General features: G+C 55.8%; 1 long non-coding RNA gene across 1 annotated transcript; it reads right to left on the reverse strand.

Moving 5' to 3' along the window:
- Window positions 1-1057: 1057 nt before the first annotated feature.
- On the reverse strand, window positions 1058-4123 carry LOC120886168 (uncharacterized). Its single transcript, XR_005728916.2, has 2 exons — window positions 3907-4123; window positions 1058-2762 (listed from the first exon to the last, which is right to left on the reverse strand). It is a non-coding gene; the product is annotated as an uncharacterized LOC120886168 (long non-coding RNA).
- Window positions 4124-5501: the final 1378 nt, after the last annotated feature.

The raw sequence follows: 5501 nt of genomic DNA on the forward strand, positions 1-5501 counted from the left end.
GGCGGGAGGGAATAACTCAGCTCCCACCAGGCTGAGAATAGCTCAGAATTGGGTCACGCTCACCGAGAGCTCCGGTCACAGCCTCCAGCCTTTGACAATAATCAGCTTTCTCCCGACATCTGTCCCTTCCAGGGGGAGGCAAGAGCTGGCATATTTGCTGAAGAAAGTGGTGGGGAGAGGAGGCTATTTTTAACGGGGAGTCTTGCCTCACCTGCACCCCAGTGGCTGGTCCCACACCCTCCATCCCAGAGGCCGGCAGCCTCCCCCTCCTGCCTACCCTGTGCTCCCTCCACTTCCAGGGTCAGCAACCTCCCATGTGAGCCAGGTGGTGAGAGCAAAGCACCTATGGGTGCCCTGAGGATGTCAGGTGGGGTCAGCCAGGAGGCTGGAACCTGGGCCACCCCTCCTGTGCCCTGGTTGGCCTGGTCCTGTCTTCTGAGGGTTGGGTGGCCACATGCTGCCGCCCAAAGTCCCCTATCCTCTGAGCCCTGCTGACCCATCCTGGGCTCTCCCCTCTACTATGGATAAAGGAGACCTTAAGCAGACACCCTCCTCAGACTCTAGGGGCTCAAGTTCCTCAGACCCAGGGTCCTTATCCAAGGTGGCACCTTGCCAGCCCACTCAACTCAAGCTCCCTAAGCACATTTCCACAAAGGCTCCAGCTGAACGTGCTACCCTGCAAGCAAAGGCAGCCTTCGTCCCCACCTTGGGTCCTCCAGGGGCCAGGGCCCTCACCAGCCTGTTCTGGTTCCAAACCCTGTGCCCCTCCCCTGCCTCCCAGTCTACCCCAAGCAGCCCAACTTGAACCTTGGTTTCCAATTGTCCTTCAATCCCTGGCCCTAGGGATGAACCCATGTGTCCCTCCCTGTCTGGACACAGGTGTGTGTTTGGGGGAGGAGTGACACTTCTTAAGAGCTCAGTTCCCGCTGGGGATGTGGCTCAAGCGGTAGCGCACTCGCCTGGCATGAGTGCAGCCCGGGTTCGATCCTCAGCACCACATACCAACAAAGATGTTGTGTCCGCTGAGAACTAAAAAATAAATATTAAAAATTCTCCCTCTCTCTCTCTCTCTCTCTCTCTCTCTCTCTCTCTCTCTCTCTCTCTCTCCTCTCTCCCTCTCTCTTTAAAAAAAAAAAAAAAAGCTCAGTTCCTTCCACCTCTGGCACTAATGAGGTGTGTCATGCCCAGGTAGTCTTCAACCCTCCATCGGTGGCCACCCAGCCACCCAGGCTGGGCTCCTGCAGAGGAGGGAACTCTAACTTTCTCTCCAGATGTGACTGAGTGCAGGTGTACCCAGGCAGCATCTGCATCTCCTGGGAGTTCTGAAGAGACGACTTCAGGTCCACCCCAGACCTCTTCATCTGAAGGTGCATTTCAGCCAGGCTTGGTGGTGCACACCTATAATCCCAGTGGCTCCAGAGGCTAAGGCAGGAGGATTGTGTGTTCAAATCCAGCCTCAGGGGCTGGGGATGTGGCTCAAGCAGTAGCGCGCTCGCCTGGCATGCGTGCGGCCCGGGTTTGATCCTCAGCATCACACACATTACAAACAAAGATGTTGTGTCCGCCAAAAACTAAAAAATAAATATTAAAAAAATTCTCTATCTATCTTAAAAAAAAATCCAGCCTCAATAACTTAGTGAGGCCCTAAGCAACTCAGCAAGACCCTGTCTCTAAATAAAATATAAAAAAGGACAGGGGGTATGGTTTAGTAGTTAACCTGGGGTCAATCCCTGATACCCCCCAAAAAGAACTAAAAAGGCACATTTCTGACAGGGTTCTGAGGGACTGGAATAGCATTGAAGTTTGAGAAACACTAGTTTAGCTAATCTTTGTCTTCTCTTTGCTGTAGCAACTAGGAAGCTCAGCCAAATTTGCTGCCCATCTAACAAGAATGAACAAAATTTTATCATTTTTTCTTCTCACCTAGTTTTGCCTGAGTCTTGCCCTCCTCCTCCCAGAGTATCCTTGAGAAGACTGAGATAGGTGATGTCACAGGCCTTCAGAGCCCATGTCCTTGCTGCCACTTGGGTACATGCCAGTGAGTAGTATATTAGGGTGCCAGGCACATTCTTGTGACATAGTAGATGCCCTTCCTAGGTAAATGTTCCTGCTACATGTCAGGCACATGTGTTTTGATTCTTTACAGACCACAAAGCAGTTCTCATGTTCCAGGTGTCTGAACCATTCCTAAGCTTCAGCCATTTTATGTTCAGGAAACATCCATGAACCTGAGGTTCTCAAATGTGGTCCTTGCACCACATTTGGGATTGCTGTCTCTCCAGGTGATTCCATCTCACAGCTGCCCTGGGACCCCCAAAGGCAGAAACTGGAGGCTCAGCACAGTGCTGTGCAAGGACCTCATGGAGTCTCATCGGCAAACCAAATGTTTCATTTTAAAAAATGAGGTAACTGGGAATTGAATCCAAAGCCCTCTTCCATCATTTCAAAGTAAAATAAAAAGGGCTGGGAGTGTGGCTTAGTGGCAGAGTTCAATCCCCAGCACCACAAACAACTTTTACAGATAACTCAGGTGGATGGATGCAGGGGAAGAGCAGAGTTGGTACGATGAAAGGAGGTGGGCCCTTATGCTGCTGGGAGATGGGTGCTGGGCTCCCCAGGCCTCTCTCTTGTGTTTCGTTGACCTCTTCCATAATCAGATGTGCCCAGCACCACTGCTCCCAGCCTTGCCTTCACCAGGGTCCCTCCACATAGGTGAACTGTGGGGCTTCTCAGGTTCTCCAGCATTGGGATGGCATCGGAGCCTGGGGAGGAGAGAGCAGTGGGTCATGTACTGTAGAGCAGGTGGGGAGAGAGGGGGTGGCTCTGTCCCTAGCAAGGGTCACTGTGTGTCCATCCTCTGTTCCTCCAGGCGTGGCTGTCAGCCAGGGAACAAGTTCACTGTGGGTTAGGATGTGTCCCCAGCATGGCCCAGCACTGGGGCAGGAGGAGAGCAGAAGCTGGAGGCTGAGCTGCCCCCACTTTTGCCCCTCAGGAGGTGCTGGTTTCTTCTGATCGCTCCAATGCCAGGGACCTCCTGTGTCCTCCTTCCAGACCCTCCTGGCAGTTCTGCTCTGCCTTCCCCAGCCCTGCTGTCACCCCAGAAGATAGCTCAGAACCATGTTTCCTTGCACCCTAATCTGTGGACAGTAGGATATGCCCATTTAACAATCCAAGAGTCTTGACCAGCATATACACCCACGAGACCACCTCAGCCCTGCCAACCCTCTCCCAGGCCTGCTTCCTGTTACATCAATCACACTTGCGCAGCGGCTGGATTGGCACACTGGGGCAAGAGACGGAAATGTGCGGTTTCTGAACAGACTGGCCTGCCCGGAAAGCCCCTCTGTGGCAAGGAACTGGCTCATGGTAGTCAGCAGTGCCCAGCTGCCTGCACTGGTCTCCATGATCCCCAAGAGAACTGGACAGTGTGGGCTGTTGGACATGCAGGGTGAGCAAGGTCCCTGGCCTGCTGAGGAATGCAGCCCAACTGTGGGTGGCGGGCAGCTGAGGGGCGGGGACAGTGGGGGCAACAGAGGCATGTTGCTAAGCTACAGGCACAGTGGACGCTCAGAGCACCAGGCAACAGGGAAGGAGGCATTTCTTGGTGGGGGAAAGCTTGACAACTCAGGCCACTGGTGTCCCCAGGAGGTCCAGGTGCACTGGCTGCCTGTCCCCTCAGGTGAAATGTGGTCTGCCTCTAGTGGGCCTTTGACCCAGATCCACCAGCTGGCCCTGCTATCCAGCCTGCTCTCTCACTCCTACCCTGACAAGGAGGCCTGTCCTCTGCCCCTCCTCCCTTCCTTTGACAACTGACCCTCCCACTTGCAGCATGTAGCCCCTCAGGGCAGGGCTTGGAGATGTAGTGGAACTCCAATCCCCATCCCCAACTCTGGATTCAGTGCCCACCTGAGGTCCCAGGGCTGTCCCAGTGTCCTGCTGGCCACCGCTGGTCTGGGACAGAGACTGGGTTTGTTTTGCTGTGGTAGGGCTCCATTTCCTCCCTCCGTGGAGAGACTGCTAAGGAAGCTCCAGGGCTTTGATGCTGCCAGCTGGCCCTGGGGGCAGTCATTGAGGGCCTGTAGCCTCCTACTGGCCCACCACAGTGCTTCCTGAGTTCCTAGGTCCCACCCCCAGGCCTTTGCCCTCACGGTGTTCTGATGCACATCCTCCAGTGCCCCTGGGGACCTCCTGCATTGGGAGTTGGGCCTTCAAAAACCTGATCCTTCCCCAAGACACCCATCTTGGCATGGTGGGGAGGTTCTGGGTCCCAGCTGAGCTGCATATTCTTGGTGGTCCAGGATACTGTCCAATTCTAGGTCCTGCAGTTGGCGCTCGGTATAGATACACTATGGCGCATTCGAGGCTGCATTCCATCCTCACATGCACATGCAATTGGAGTCCCTGCTACTGTTAGCACAGTTTTTACTACCTGATCTCTGCCACCGGTGCCTGTCCTGGTCCTCACTGACCTGCTGGCTGGGCTTGGGCCCCCCTCAGGGGTGTCAGTGCAGCCCAGGGCAGAGAGGTGACATTTGCTCCTCCACTGCAGACAATGTGGGAGCAGCAAGGCTGAAGAAGGTGGGGCTGGGAGCTTTGAGCCAAGTGCTCACCCTCCGGGAGCCTTAGTCCCCCTCAATGCCCAGGAGCTGCCCAGAGAAGTACCCAGGAACATCCCAGGCCCACTGCTCTTCACTCCACCCCTGATGCCCATGGGCACCAAGGGCCTTGGAGACATGGCTTTGACAGCTGATCAACACTGTTGGGATGGTCACCTAGCGCCCACCCGGGCCAGGGGACACAAGCTGCCCAGTCCACATCCTAATGCTTCAGTCCCCCTCTACTGGACCCTACCGTGTCCTGAGAACTTGCCTGCCTGCCTTGGGGACTGCCTTGGGGACCCAGGCAGACAGCTGGCCCAGCCCTCCGCCAGGCCTTTTGTGATGGGGGTCTGCTCGCAGCAGGTGCTGTCACTTAGGGGGAGGTAGCAGCTCTAGTGCCACTCTGCTTCCCAGGGAGGAAGTCCAGGCCCTCTACTGTTGAGCCGGGGGCCCCTCAAGGTCTCTCCTAGGCCAGGAGCTGGGGACAAAGAGGCAGCTGCCATTCAGGCAGGGTGGGGGCCCACAGTCTTTGTATGTGCCCAGCCCCTCTTGGTGACCTCACCACCGGCCAGAAAAGGGCCCTTTCTTCCCAAAGGCGGCAGTTGGGAATCCGCCTGGGGACAAAGCCGCTGCCAGGCGGGGAACCAGTGAGTGGCCGCCCCCCTCATGGCATAAATTAGGGGTGGGGGAGGGGAAGGTCGGTACAGCTGGCGCCTGAGGGAATTATGCATGATTGTGCCTGGGAAGACACCCCTCAATTCATGTGGGGTGCAAAGGGCTGGCCTCTCCAGGCTCATTCATTCACGGCTTTTCCTTCCTTCATTCCTCAGATGGATGCCAGGCACTGGCCCCAGCACAAGGGGATGCAGTAGAGGTGATAAGTGGGGGGGCTTTCAGTCCAGA

This window comes from Ictidomys tridecemlineatus, chromosome 5 (assembly GCF_052094955.1).
Source record: "Ictidomys tridecemlineatus isolate mIctTri1 chromosome 5, mIctTri1.hap1, whole genome shotgun sequence".
Lineage (NCBI taxonomy): Eukaryota > Metazoa > Chordata > Mammalia > Rodentia > Sciuridae > Ictidomys > Ictidomys tridecemlineatus.